Source organism: Nicotiana tabacum, chromosome 3 (genome assembly GCF_000715075.1).
Source record: "Nicotiana tabacum cultivar K326 chromosome 3, ASM71507v2, whole genome shotgun sequence".
In the NCBI taxonomy this organism is placed as follows: Eukaryota; Viridiplantae; Streptophyta; class Magnoliopsida; order Solanales; family Solanaceae; genus Nicotiana; species Nicotiana tabacum.
This window is the reverse complement of record NC_134082.1, coordinates 152,599,294-152,614,661: the sequence shown is the minus strand read 5'-3', so window position 1 is coordinate 152,614,661 and position 15,368 is coordinate 152,599,294. Positions and strand designations below refer to the sequence as shown.

The 15,368-nt window shown below is 38.3% G+C and overlaps 1 pseudogene; it reads left to right on the top strand.

The window, feature by feature from the left end:
• The first annotated feature begins 6,333 nt into the window (after positions 1-6,333).
• Positions 6,334-10,520, top strand: LOC107814268 (uncharacterized; annotated as a pseudogene).
• The last annotated feature ends 4,848 nt before the right edge of the window (positions 10,521-15,368 follow it).

The following is a 15,368-nucleotide window of genomic DNA, read 5'->3' as shown; positions in this document are numbered from 1 at the left end:
TTGCATCACTAGATCTTACGAAGGAACGATAAGTCAACTTTGAGTTTCTTTCTGAGGTTGTCATCCATTTGATTAATCTTTCTTTCACACTGGCCATTAAAATCTGTAATCTTAAAGCTTGAAAGATCAGAAATTTGGAGTTGCGTACACACTAAACAAAATGAAACAAATATCTGGAGATAAAGTCACAAGTTTTTAATTGAGATGTTGATAGAAGTGCTTGATTTTTGACTGACCATATAAATTTTCAAAGCATGTTTCTCTGAAAAGTAGCCATGTCCAATTGATCTTAGACTGTAAAAGTAGCAAATCATAGAAGAGATGGGCATTTAGTAGATAAATCTAAATGATGGGTCAAAGAGTGCTATTCTTAGTTATAGTCCAATGGCTAAATTCGTCAAGGCACAGATAAGAAAGAGGTAACCAGGAGAATTATTGACAATGAACAATGGATAGTAACTATCTGCAGCCGTCTTTATATTACACAGCTAGTTTGGCATTTCTTGTAGGGTATATGGAAAGCGGAGCAGGTTTTGTTTGACTTTTCCCCCCCCTTTTTCTATCTTTTTTGCTTGTTGTCCCACCCAATTTATAGTATTCCCATTGCGACCCCGACTAATTCCCACTAAAGGGTCCCTACTAGAATTTAATCCATACACAGGCTCGAACCCAAGTCGTCTAACTAAGGGTGGAGAGATCTTAATTATTCATCCCACCACAACCTCAATTGTATCATTGGTGTTTTTATTTCACAGAGGACACAGTTGCTAGACTACCAGTGCCAGCATGATTTAGGTTATAAATTCAGACATCTTTTAAAAATATTTTGATGTCAACTTGTTATAGATTTTGTGATTTCCCATTGCCATTCCTAATTTCTCGCACTAAACAGAAGGGGAGAGTAAGCCAGGAAATAAGCTTTTACTATTTCTGAGAGTAGATGAAATAGATCTAAATTAATCAAATATCTAGCATCATTTTTGCCTCCTAATTCTGTTCAAAAATATAGTTTATGTTGGAAAAACATTTGGACTTCATTTTCAAACTTGTTTTTTTTAACCCTTCCAAAATTAAGAAGATCTATAGTGTTTTCACACTTTCCCTCCGGTGTGACTCGAACCCAGGACCTAACGGTCGTGGGTGAAGCTCACTAAAATTTGAACATCATTTTTCAAGTGTTTAGTCCATTAGTTGACTGACTTGCACTCAAAATGGAAACAGACCTGTGGCCACTGTTGCGGAAGCCAAATGTATATAGTGTGAATAAGTCACAACTACTATACCAAAAATTATGATAGTCACCAAATAATAAATAAAACAATAAAGCAACAATAAAAAAATACCAGAATTTACGAGGTTCGGCTAATTTTGTCTACTCCTCGGACACAACCAATATTTTATTCCACTCCAAAAATACAAGTGAAATAATACTAAAGAGAGAAGATACAAATGCCTTAAACAGATGAGAAGGCAAATGAGAGGTGTGTTTAAATCCTAAACATTAAGCCTTCTTTTATAGGAAATAGTTTTCCACCAACTCCTTAACCCACCGATGTGGGATGAAAATTTGACATATAATTCAACAAATCTCCACCTTGGCAAAATTCCACATCTTCAATTTTCTCTCGGTAACAAATTTTGGTTGTGTCTTCATCTTCAATCTTCAGTGTTCAACAATGTTGAAACTTGATCGCAGTCACCACCTTTGTCAGCATATCAGCAGGATTCTCTGTAGTATGAATTTTCTTCACTGTGACTCCACCTTCTTCTATGATTTCTCGTACAAAATGATACCGAACATCAATGCGCTTCGTCCTTGCATGATAAACTTGGTTCTTCGCTAATTGAATAGCACTTTGACTATCACAAAAAATTGTGATACCTTTTTGTTCAACACCAAGCTCCTTTAGCAATCCTTGAAGCCAAATTGCCTCCTTCACAGCCTCTGTAATAGCCATGTACTCTGCCTCTGTTGTAGACAAAGCAACTGTTGACTGCAAAGTAGACTTCCAACTAACTGGTGCCTTTGCAAAAGTAAACACATAACCAGTAGTTGATCTTCGTTTGTCCAGATCACCCGCAAAATCTGAGTCACAATATCCAACTACAGACTGATTGTCTTCCTGCTCAAAAACTAACCCGACATCTACAGTATTATGAATATACCGTAGAATCCACTTCACATCTTGCCAATGCTCCTTCCCTGGATTGTGCATATATCTGCTAATAACTCCAACAGCTTGTGAAGTGTCAGGCCTTGTGAAACCATTGCATACATCAAGCTACCAACAGCATTTGCGTATGGTACCTTTGACATATACTCTCGTTCAGCTTCATCCATTGGCGACATAGTAGTACTTAGCTTAAAATGGGAAGCAAGTGGAGTACTAACTGACTTAGTCTTGTCATCTATGCCAAAACGTTGAAGTACTCTCTTCAAATATTCCTTTTGAGATAAACAGAGTTTCTTTGAACGTCTATCTCTAATTATCTCCATGCCAAGAATTTTCTTTGCCTCGCCCAAATCCTTCATCTCAAACTCCTTCTTCAGTTGAATCTTCAACTTATCAATTTCTTCAGAATTCTTGGAAGCTATCAACATATCATCAACATATAGGAGAAGATATACAAAGGAACCATCTTTAAGCTTGTGCAAATACACACAATGATCGTATTTGCTTCTCTTGTACCCTTGCCGCAACATAAACTCGTCAAATCGCTTGTACCATTGTCTAGAAGATTGTTTCAATCCGTATAACGATTTTTCAAGTTTGCACACCATATTTTCTTTTCCAGCAACTTTGAATCCTTCTGGCTGAGTCATGTAGATTTCCTCCTCCAAGTTTCCATGTAAAAACGCAGTTTTTACATCCATCTGAACTAGTTCCAAATCCAATTGTGCTACCAAAGCCAACATAATTCTAATGGAGGAATGTTTTACAACTGGAGAAAACACTTCATTGTAATCAATTCCCTCTTTTTGAGCATATCCTTTGGCCACCAATCTTGCTTTGTAGTGAACATCTACTTGGTTAGGAAATCCTTCTTTTTTGCAAATACCCATTTGCACCCAATTGCTTTCTTTCCCTTCGGGAGATTGGCCAATCTCCATGTATGATTCTGATGAAGGGACTGTATTTCATCATTCATGGCAATCCTCCACTTATCTTCTTCTGAACTTTGGATAGCGTCTTTATAAGTGGTAGGAACATCATCAGCTACAATTGAGGTTGCACAAGCAACCGTCTCTATGAGACGAACAAGTTTCGTTATTGTTCTTTTTGGCCTGCTGGTTGCTATTGATTCAAGTTGTTGTTGAGGTTCCTGAGTTGGAATCTCCTCTACTGGCTCTCCTTCCAGAGGGTAATCTTCATTTGTTTCCTTCTCTGCTTCTTGTGTAGGAAAAATAAATTTTTCCTCAAACTCCACCTGTTTAGAAGCACCTTTATTTTGTTTGGTATCTTCTGTTACCTTATTTACCATAGCAGATTCATCAAAGGTAACATCCCTGCTGAATATTACTTTCTTTGTCATAGGACACCATAAGCGATATCCTTTGACTCCAGAAGTAATTCCCATAAAAATAGCCTTCTTTGCCCTTGGATCCAATTTTGACTCTGTCACATGATAATATGCAGTTGAGCCAAACACGTGCAAAGAGTCATAATCTACAGCAGGCTTTCCATACCATTTTTCAAATGGTGTTTTGCCATCAATAACAGCAGATGGTAAGCGATTAATGAGGTGGCATGCATATGTAACTGCCTCAGCCCAAAATTCTTTGCCCAAGCCACCATTGGACAACATACACCGTACCTTCTCCAGCAAGGTCCGGTTCATACGTTCTGCCACTCCATTCTGTTGTGGTGTATGTCTGACAGTGAAGTGTCGGACGATGCCATCATTTTGACAAACCTTATTAAAATGATCATTTTTGTATTCACCTCCATTGTCTGTGCGAATACACTTGATCCTCTTGCCTGTTTGATTCTCCACCATCGTCTTCCATTTGAGAAAAATTCCCAACACTTCATCTTTGCTTTTCATTGTATACACCCATACTCTTCGGGAAAAATCATCAACAAAGGTTACAAAATAGTGTTTCCCACCCAATGAAGATGTTTTGGAAGGACCCCAAACATCAGAGTGTACATAATCCAAAATGCCTTTAGTATTATGGATCGCTGTACCAAATTTAACCCTTGTCTGTTTCCCTTTAACACAATGCTCACAAAACTCCAAGTTGCAAGCCTTGACTCCTTTTAACAATCCTTGATCTGATAGAGTTTTCAAGGATTTTCCTCCAGCATGTCCCAAGCGCATGTGCCATAGCTTGGTTGTTTCTGCCTCTTTGTCGTCACTGGATGTCACTGTCGCTGTCCCAATAACTGCACTACTATGATAGCGGTACATATTATTGTTCTTCCGATTAGCCTTCATTACCACTAGTGCACCTAAGCATACTCTCATCACTCCATTTTCTGCAATGATTTTGAACCCTTTTGATTCAAGGGCTCCCACAGAGATGAGATTCTTCTTCAAGTCTGGTACATATCGAACATCTGTTAATGTTCTGATCATTCCATCGTGGTTCCTTAATCGTATTGAACCAATCCCATATGAGGTAAGAGGGTTGTTATCCGCTGTGTGAATGATTCCATATTCTCATTCTTGAAAATCCACGAACCAGTCCCTGTTGGGACACATATGATAGCTACAAGCCGAGTCCATCAACCATATGTCTGATGATGTTGATGACTCTGTTGTAACTAATGAGAAGTCTAAATCATCACAACAAGCTACATTTGAGTCCATAATGGCCTTTCCATTATTATATTTGGCCTTATTCTTCAACTTCGGACAGTCTTTCTTCCAGTGCCCGTTTTCTCGACAAAAGGCACATTCATCTTTGCTGGGTCTGGATCTTGACTTGGATCTTACCTTCTTTGTCCTCGTTTGATTTTGAGGACGACCCCTCACAAACAGTGCTTCTCCTTCTCCGCCCTTCTGTTTTTCTCGCTTTCTTTGTTCATAGCTGTACAAAGTCGAACAAACTTCTCTGAGAGAAACTTCGTCATTTCCATGGAGTAGAGTAGTTTCAAGGTACTCGTACTCATCAGGAAGTGACGCCAACAACATCAAGGCCAAGTCACCATCATCATAAGTTGTATCCATATTTTGCAAATCTGTGACCAACTTATTGAAACTGGTGATATGTTCATTCATCGTGGTACCAGGAACATAGGTGAAGTGAAACAGTCTTTTCTTCATGTACAATTTATTTTGACTGTTCTTCTTTAAAAATTTATCCTCCAGTGCTTTCCATAATTTACTTGCAGAAGTTTCCTTTGTGTATGGATATTTCTGCTCTCTAGCAAGGTAGGATCGAATGGTACCGCAAGCAACACGGTTGATAATTCTCCAATCTTCTTCTCCAATAACATCTGGTTTCTTTTCTTCAATGGCCAGATCTAGCCCTTGTTGAAAAAGGACATCTAGAACCTCGCCTTGCCACATCCCAAAATGTTCGGACCCGTCAAAAATTTCTACCGCAAATTTCGCATTTGACACAATTCTTGTCATAAGCGAAGATGCCAATGATGACGTATTGTTGACACTTGATGTAGATTCTTCTTGTTTATTGTCTCCCATATTTGACACAAATATTATTTAATAGCCGACGACACAAATCAAGATTATTTCCTTTCTGATGTAGAAGATCAGACTAAGCTGCAACTACAGAGCATACTCAGACAGAACCTTGACTCAGTTACCAAGATAAATCTTTTCTGATGTGGAAGATCAGACTATGCTGCAACCATAGAGCATACTTAGACAGTATCTTGGCTCTGATACCAATTGTTGCGGAAGCCAAATGTATATAGTGTGAATAAGTCACAACTACTATACCAAAAATTATGACAGCCACCAAATAATAAATAAGATAATAAAGCAACAATAAAGGGAACACCAGAATTTACGAGGTTCGGCTAATTTTGCCTACTCCTCGGACACAACCAATATTTTATTCCACTCCAAAAATACAAGTGAAATAATACTAAAGAGAGAAGATACAAATACCTTAAACAGATGAGAAGGCAAATGAGAGGTGTATTTAAATCCTAAACATTAAGCCTTCTTTTATAGGAAATAGTTTTCCACCAACTCCTTAACCCACCGATTTGGGATGGAAATTTGACATATAATTCAACAGCCACAACTCACAACCAGTCAAAAATATCCCATCAGCGGTTGACTGACTTCCACTCTGATATTGTCACTCCAAAGACTACCAGCAGTATGTTAGTATCCAGTGAATTTGATATCATTAAATAGATCATCCAAGATTTTGCATTGTTCATTCTTGTTTTAGAAAAAGGAGAAACCTCCTTCTTATGCTTATGCTAACAAGTTGCAATCTTCTCTTTGCTCTAGCAGTTTTCCTACTGCTTCATCACCATACTTCACTGGCTAAGTTTCCCAGTATCAGCACTGATGAAGCAGCCCTTCTTGCCTTGAAATCTCACATTTCTGTTGATCCTAACAACATCTTAGCAACTAACTGGTCTTCTTCCAGCCCAGTATGCAGCTGGATTGGAATCACTTGCAACTCTCGCCACCATAGAATCGCAGCTTTGGACATTTCTAGCATGCAATTTCATGGTACTATTCCTCCACACCTTGGAAACCTTTCATTTCTCACTTCCCTCATCATCAGCAACAACAATTTCCATGGGGAGTTTCCAGAAGAATTGGCTCATTTGCAGAGGTTGAAAATGTTTCGTTGCTCAAAAAATAACTTCACTGGTGCTATTCCATCATTTTTAAGTTTGTTATCAAACCTTCGCTTTGTTTACCTATTCGGAAACCAGTTTTTCGGAGGAATCCCATCTTCCCGTTCCAATCTAACACAGCTGAAAGAGTTGAGTATGTCTGGAAATTATCTCGAAGGAGAGATCCCTCGAGAACTTGGCGATATTTGTTATATGACTATCCTAGATCTGCAAGATAACAAGCTTAGAGGCCCTATACCACCATCAATCTTTAACATTACAACAATGCAAACCATTGCTCTTTCCAAAAACAATCTTACTGGTAAGTTTCCAACAACTATATGTGATCATCTTCCAAACTTGGAAGGGCTTTACATCTCAGAAAACATCCTAGATGGCATTATTCCACCAAACCTAGAAAAATGCATAAAGCTTCAAATCTTGTCATTGTCTAATAATGACTTCACTGGAACTGTACCGAGAGAGTTAGGCAACTTAACATCTCTTACAGGATTAGCTCTTGGAGGACAGCACTTGGAAGGTAGTATGATATTTCCTTACGAGAAATCAGAAATCTTCTTCCTTTTTACTCTCTCGCTGCTGAATGTACTCGTATATTTCCCCACTTGACAGGAGAGATCCCTCAAGAACTCGGTGCTCTTCGTTACCTGACTTCATTATACCTGCAAGAGAACCAGCTTACTGGCTCTATACCACCATCAATCTTTAACATTACGACAATGGAAAAGATTATTCTTACCAGCAACAATCTTACTGGTAAGCTTCCAACAACTATATGCGACCATCTTCCAGACTTGGAAGTGCTTGCCATCTCAAACAACTACCTAGATGGCGTTATTCCACCAAACTTAGAAAAATGCAGAAAGCTTGATATTGTCCAAAAATAAGTTCATTGGAACTGTACCAAGAGAGTTAGCCAACTTGACAGATCTTACAGAATTATATCTTGGAGTACAACACTTGGGAGGTAGTATGATATTTCCTTACAAGAAATCTGAAATTTGCTAATTTTTTTTCTCTTCCACCAAATAGGTATTGATATATTTCCCCACTTGACAGGAGAGATACCTGTGGAGCTAGGTAATCTTAAGAAACTACAAACACTGTCATTATACCAGAATGAGTTTACTGGTTCTATCCCTGCAAGCATTTTCAACATGTCAGCACTGCAGAACCTAGCACTTGAACAAAACAGGCTTTCAGGTACTCTACCATCAGATTTAGGCCATGGAATGCCCAGCATAGAAAAAATTAATTGTGCATATAATCAGATGAGTGGTTTTATCCCTGCTTCTATCTCAAATTCTTCAAGACTCAGAGGGCTTGATCTCGGAGACAATAGGTTCACAGGTCCAATTCCTGAGTCCCTCGGTAACTTAGAATACCTTGAGATGCTGAACTTGCAGTGGAACGATTTTTCCAGTGATTCAGCAATGAGCTTCCTGACATCTTTGACAAACTGTAGGAAATTAAGGGTCCTCAGTTTTGCTGAGAATCCGTTGGATGGTGTTTTTCCTGCATCAGTTGGAAATTTTTCTGCTATGCAAATTTTTGAAGGACAGGGTTGTAAACTGAAGGGCGTCATTCCTGAAGAAATTGGTAATCTTACTGGAATGACAAGGATGAGTCCGCAAAACAATGAGTTGGCTGGACATATTCCTAAAACTGTCCAAGACATGTTGATACTTCAAGAACTTTACCTATATGGAAACAAGATAGAAGGAACCATACCAAATGTTATCTGCAATTTAAAGAGTCTTGGTGCATTAGATTTGTCAGGAAATCATTTTTCTGGTTCAGTGCCACCATGCTTAGGGAACGTTACCAGTTTGAGGAATCTTTATTTAGCTTACAACAGGCTTAATTCAAGATTACCTACAAGCTTGGGGAGCCTTAAAGATTTGATGGAGTTCAATGTTTCATCCAATCTATTAAGTGGGCATATTCCTCTAGAGATTGAAAATTTAAAGGCTGCAACACTCATTGATCTATCAAACAATAATTTTTCTGGTAAGATTTCTAACACTTTAGGGGGTCTTGATAAATTGATTAAACTTTCTCTAGCACATAATATATTAAACGGGCCTATTCCTGATTCATTTGGCAAAATGTTGGCCTTGGAAGTCTTGGATTTGTCTTTTAACAATCTTAGTGGTGAGATTCCAAAGTCACTAGAAGCTCTTATAAATCTCAAATATCTGACATCTCATTCAATAAACTCAGTGGAGAGATTCCCACTGGAGGTCCTTTTGCAAATACCACATGTCAATCTTTCTTGTTCAATGATGCTCTTTGTGGCGATTCTAAGTTTCATGTGTCACCATGTGTCGTCAAATCTACTAAGAGGTCAAAGAGGAAAAAAGCAATCTCGGCTTTGTATGTCCTTTTGGGAGTGGGCCTGCTATTTCTTGCATTAGCCCTTGCATATGTTTTTTTAAGATTGCGAAAGAAAAAAAAGAATGCAGGTCAAGCAGGTCTGTCTCTGGTAAAAGGGCATGAAAGGATTTCCTATTATGAACTTGAACAAGCAACAGAAGGATTCAGTAAAAGCAACTTGCTTGGTAGTGGAAGTTTCAGCATGGTCTATAAAGGGATGCTTAAGGATGGTACTCTTTTTGCAGCAAAGGTATTCAATGTGCAATTAGAGGGTGCATTCAAAAGTTTTGACACCGAACGTGAGATGCTAAGGAACCTCCGCCATCGAAATCTTACTAAAGTCATCACTAGTTGCTCCTACCTTGATTTCAGAGCATTAGTATTGGAATACATGCCGGATGGGACACTTGAAAAATGGTTATACAGTTATAACTTATTCTTAGACATGTTGCAGAGAATATATATAATGATAGATGTTGCATCTGCAATGGACTATCTCCACAGTGGCTATTCAACACCAGTTGTGCATTGTGACTTGAAGCCAAGCTATGTCTTGCTAGATCAAGAAATGGTTGGCCATGTCAGCGATTTTGGCATTGCAAAATTGTTAGGTGCAGGAGACGCTTTTGTTCAAACTAGGACAATTGCAACCATTGGATACATTACTCCAGGTATTATAACTTTTAAAGCTTCCTCATATCCTTAGAGTACCCAAAACATTAGTTCTTTCTCTTGGATATAGATTGGTAACCACAACTTTAGAATATTCCAAGATAGCTAGGAAGATTTTCTAATTATCTTTTACTTAAATTGCAGAGTATGGCCAAGATGGAATAGTATCCACGAGCTGCGATGTTTATAGTTTTGGCATCCTGATGATGGAGACGTTTACAAGAATGCGACCAAGTGATGAAATGTTTACTGGAGACTTGAGTATACGACAGTGGGTTAGTGATTCTTTTCCAAGTGGAATACATAAGGTGGTGGATGCTAATTTAGTGCAGCCAGGGGATGAAAAACCCAACACAAAGATGCAGTGTATGTTATCTATCGTGGAATTAGCTTTGAGCTGCACTGTAGTGATACCTGATGCAAGAATCAATATGGAAGATGCTCTTTCAGCACTCAAAAAGATCAAGCTCCAGATTGTCAATAGTCGCCACTAGGTGGAATTAGAACATCGGCTCAGGATTGATGCTTGATTGCCTATGTCATTTGAGCTATTTAAGATGAATACAGTATTGTACTTCAGCTTGTATATGTTCTCTCTTTTGCTTTCAGAACATCTCAAATTTCTTCTTTCCAAATGACCCACCATATGACAGCTAGAATGGAGCTTTATATTTTCTTCCTACCTTTTCCAACTGCTAGAGTTTACATTAGTCTAATTATACTCCATCATTTTCTCCTATCATTCAGAAAAAGACTGAATAAAATTCTATGATGTCACCATTATGCAATATTAGTTAAAGCAATATATTTTAATGAAATCAACAATTAAAAATCATAAGTATAAACTACTTTATACACCAAAAAGCATGTTTGTGCTATGCCATAATCAGATTACACACTAATGTTCAAGTTCATATTGCACCAAAAACTATGTAATTAATGCCCTTTAATGGCACGCCCGAAATACAGAAGGCCTTTCCAAGTTGTGTAATGAGCTCAAAATATTTAGCAAGGCCTCTAAATCCTTTGTGTTAGCATATTAACAAAGCGATACATCTGTAACTAATAGTTATCACAAATTCTTTTTTGTTTAAAATTTTTTCGCATTTCTCTCTCTCTCTAGATTGACCACCAGATTGCTAAGGGTATGGAATTCCAAAGTTCACCTGATGTTTTCCAACACCTTTTCTCTGCCATCTTAGTTAGAGATCCCTATTAACTTAGGCATTGACCAAATTGAATTAGCTGGCCATTCTAATTAATACCAGTGGTTCTAGTTGGAGACACTAAAAATTCATTTTCATTAAAACTCCAAGTTACTTTCATAATCCATCCTTTAAAACTTGGAAGCTCTAACTAGACTAAGTTTTTCAAATTTTTGAACAAGTGAGTTGTTCTGTGACAAATTGCAATGTTGGATCGAAAGAACACTCAACAATAACAACAACAAAAAACATATCCGGTATAATCCCATATACCCGGTAGAGAGGTTGTTTCTAATAGACCTTTGCCTTAGAAAGGTAGGAAGGAGAAAAAGAAGAAAAAGAGTAAGAACAAGAAGCAGAAAGAGAAAAAGAGAGAAGAACAAGAAAGAGAGAGGGGGAAAAAAGGGGGGAGAGAAGTGTTAGATCCAGTTTTAATGATGCAAATAATATACATATGCAGGAAATCAATTATAAGGAATCAAGAAGATACTACAAGACTACTGGAGTCAATCCTGATGACTAAGGAAAGAAATCAATCAGCAAAGATTATAATACAATCAGCAAATCTGGACGCCTAAGGAAAGGACTCGCAAATCTAGAAAGAATCCAATCAGCCAATCAATCAGCAAAGAGTATCGACCAGCTGCGATGGAGAGAATCAAGCAAGCCTAAACTTAAGGCACGAATCAAGGGCAGCATTCCGGAAGATCGAAGATTCTGTAAAGATCGGTACGCGACTAATTTTGGAAGAACCAACAATCAAGGAGCAAGCCTTCATTACATACATCTGCTGAAGGAAGGACATCAAGGAAAAGCAACGGCTAGCTATCTTATTCTTGGAAAGAATCAATATCTTTCCAAGGATCAAATCTCTTATGTTTTCAAGCCTCGATCATCATCAAAGTATTTATACCCAGCCTTAGACCCTAGTCAGATATACTTTGATCGAACCAAAAACCACTCTCTTTATTCTACTGCAAACAAACATTGTAGTTCACTAGGATCTGCTGTGTACAAGTCAGAGAAAAAAAGAAAAGCATAACACTGGTGAGACATTGTATAAAAAAGTAACGAATTAATGCTAGAGAAACTGTGCTGTCAATTCACTTCAACTGTACTCGGAGAAACATATCTACTGAAAGAGAACTCCCTTGCAACCCAAGGGGACTGGACTAGGATTCACATTGAATTCGAACCAGTATAAAATCATGGTGTCTTTAATTCCTGCATTTACCTTCTACAATTTACTTTCTGTCATTATAATTGTTAAGTTATTATATCTAGTTGACTACTCGATTAATCAATCAACTAATAAGCGGTTAAGTTTTAACAGTTACAATTCACCCCCTCTTGTACTTTCAAGAAGAATAAGTAGCACCAAAATAGTAACAACAGGAGAAACCGATAGCTGAAACAAACTAAACAACATGATGCAATAAATCTGATAAATAGAAAAGTGCATGCGTGCTGCTAGTCCTAATGGTAAGAAAGGAGAAAACTCTCAACTACCTACTAACCTTCTACCTTAATCCTTAACCTCCACACCCTCCTATCAAGGCTCATGTTCTCAGTGAGCTGAAGTCGCACCATGTCGTGCCTAATCACCTCTCCCATGTACTTATTATGTCTGCATCGACCTCTTCTCAAACCCGCTATGGTCGTCCTCTCACACCTCCTAACAGAAGCGTCAATGTTTCTCCTCTTAACACTCAACCGCGTCACAATTTCTTTTTAACAATATTTATACTTTTGAACTTAAAACTAAAAGGTGGTCAAGTCTGATACCTGGTAATATTATTATGACAGATGGAGAAGAAAAGAACAGAGGGTGGAAAATCGATCTCCATCATTTAATCGGATAAATTACCATCGGCAGAAGGTTACTAGTAATACTTGTCAAAAGATCAATACTGAGACCTTGACGTGAGTATTCAATGAAGTGATAGTCCTGGACTAAAATGGCACTTAGCCCTCACCTAGAAGCATCGACTTGCATTGTAAAAGGTTCTAACGAATCTAAAAACTCCCCTAGATTCTCTAATGTTGGGGACATCAACGATATGACCAAGATACTATAAGTAACTAGTAACTAGTTGTATATAAGTAACTAGTTATGGCGTTGCACGTGTGATGTAACGACCTGACCGGTCGTTTTGCTTTCTAAAACTCCGTTTCCCTAAATAAGAATTTTCGTACTTGCTTTACTAATTTATGACTTACGGGGATGGTTAGTTCGGGACTTGAAAGAATTCGGGTTGAAATCGGAACACTTGGTTCCTTAAGGTTGACTTAAAAGGCCAGTTTGACTTCGGTCAATATTTTGAGTAAACGACCTCGGAATTGAGATTTGTCAGTTATAATAGGTTTGTATGATGATTTCGGACTTGGGCGTATATTCGGATCGGGTTTTGGATGGCCCGGGAGTGTTTTGGCACCCAATAGTGAAAGTTGGTTCTTGAAAGATTTTGAAGTTCTTTAAATTTGGTATGGAGCGAGTTTTGATGATATCGAGGTCTGAATGAAATTTCGAGATCGGGAATAGTTCTGTATGGTGATTTAAGATTTGCATGCAAAATTTGGTATCATTCCGAGTAGTCTAAGTGTGATTCGGCGCACACGGAGTAATTTGGAAAACTTGAAGTACATATGTTGATTCAAGTTGGTTTTAGGGTGCTATTCTTAGTTCTGTTGATGATTTTCGAGTTTCGAGAGTTGGAGCAGGTCCACATCATGTTTTCAGACTTTTTGGTGCCTTTGGACGGGGTCCCGAATGGCTCGGGTGAGTTTCGGATCCCTCGGAGCAAAGTATAGAAAACTAGAAAATACAGTTCTGGTTTCCTTCTTAGCGAATGCAGAGGGACCCTCGCGTTCGTGTAGAATAAATTGGGACTGGGGGAATTTTTTCTACGCGTTCGTGTAGAGGAGCCTGGGCTGCTGATTTGTTCTTCGCGTTCGCGAATCAGCCCTCGTGTTCGCAAAGGGTAGGCCAAGCCAGCTTCCGCGTTCGCGATGCCTTGGTCGCGTTAGCGATGTAATGTCTCCAGGGGGCCTGAGCCGTATGCCTTCGCGAACGCGAGGCCCCTCCCGCGTTCGCGATGAAGGAGGCAGGTGGGCAGTGAGTTTTAAAAACGAGACTTAGGCATTTTAGGGTCATTTATTACACTCTTGGGCAATTTGAGAGCTCTTAAGGATGGGATTTCGATCTAGCTTTGTGTGGTAAGTAATTTCTATCCAATGTGAGTAAAATACATAGTTTATGGGTAGATTATAACATGTAAATCAATGAAAATCATGAGTTTAGGTGAAAACCTAGGTTTTTGATAAAAATGGGATTTTATCACGAAAATGGTTATGGAACTTAGTGAAAATCATATATTTATGTTCCTAAGGTTATGAGTAACAACTTTCTTTGAAAAGTTTCGGAATCCGGGCATGTGGGACCGGGGTGAATTTTAGGAATCTTGCATTTAGAGTTGGCTAATCACTTTAATAGTTGGGATATGAATTTTTGAGCATAAATTGATTTATTTACATAATATTTGATTAGTTTCGAGTCGTCTGACATCAAATTTGGAGGTTTGAGTGCATTCTTAAACTAGGAAGTAGGCTTTGAGACGAGGTAAGTCTCTTTTCTAACCTTGTAAGAGGGAACTTACCCTTAGGTGAACTAAATTAACATGTGTTGTTATTTGTGGGGGCTACGTACGTACGAAGTGATGAGAGTCCGTAGCTACTATTCCTGTTATGTCCGGGTAGTTTTAGGCTTACACCATGCTTTGTGAGCACCGTTATTTGATTTTATTTGTTAACGGTATCGAATGGAACTAAGTTGAGGATTTTAAGATTTCAAAAGCTTCAAGTTGAATTTCCTTTATTTGAAAAGAATCGAGAAAAGTTATGATTTATTGATAAATTTATATTTGACTGCTTCGCAAGTATATTCCGCGAGCGGGGTGATTCTTTCCACTACTCTCATGAAAGTGAGCCCTTCGCCTCGGCAGGTTAATAGATGCATCTATGGTTCGGGCCGTTCGATCCTCGGCAGTGCACAATTTATATTTATGTTGGATCGGGTCGTACGTCCTCGGCGGAGTTTGTATGTGATAATAGAACTGGAAGTCCATTTTTACATTTAGTATTAATCCACTTAAATTGAGATGGCCTTGGTTTTAAATGAAGGAAGTGATTTGGTTTTTAAAATATGGTAAAATGATTGTTTAGTTATTTCTTATTCTGTGTTATATTGTTATCTTTATATATCATGCCTTCAATTTGAGTTTCATATTATTATAATTGGCTCTTAGTAAGTGTCGGAGTCGAT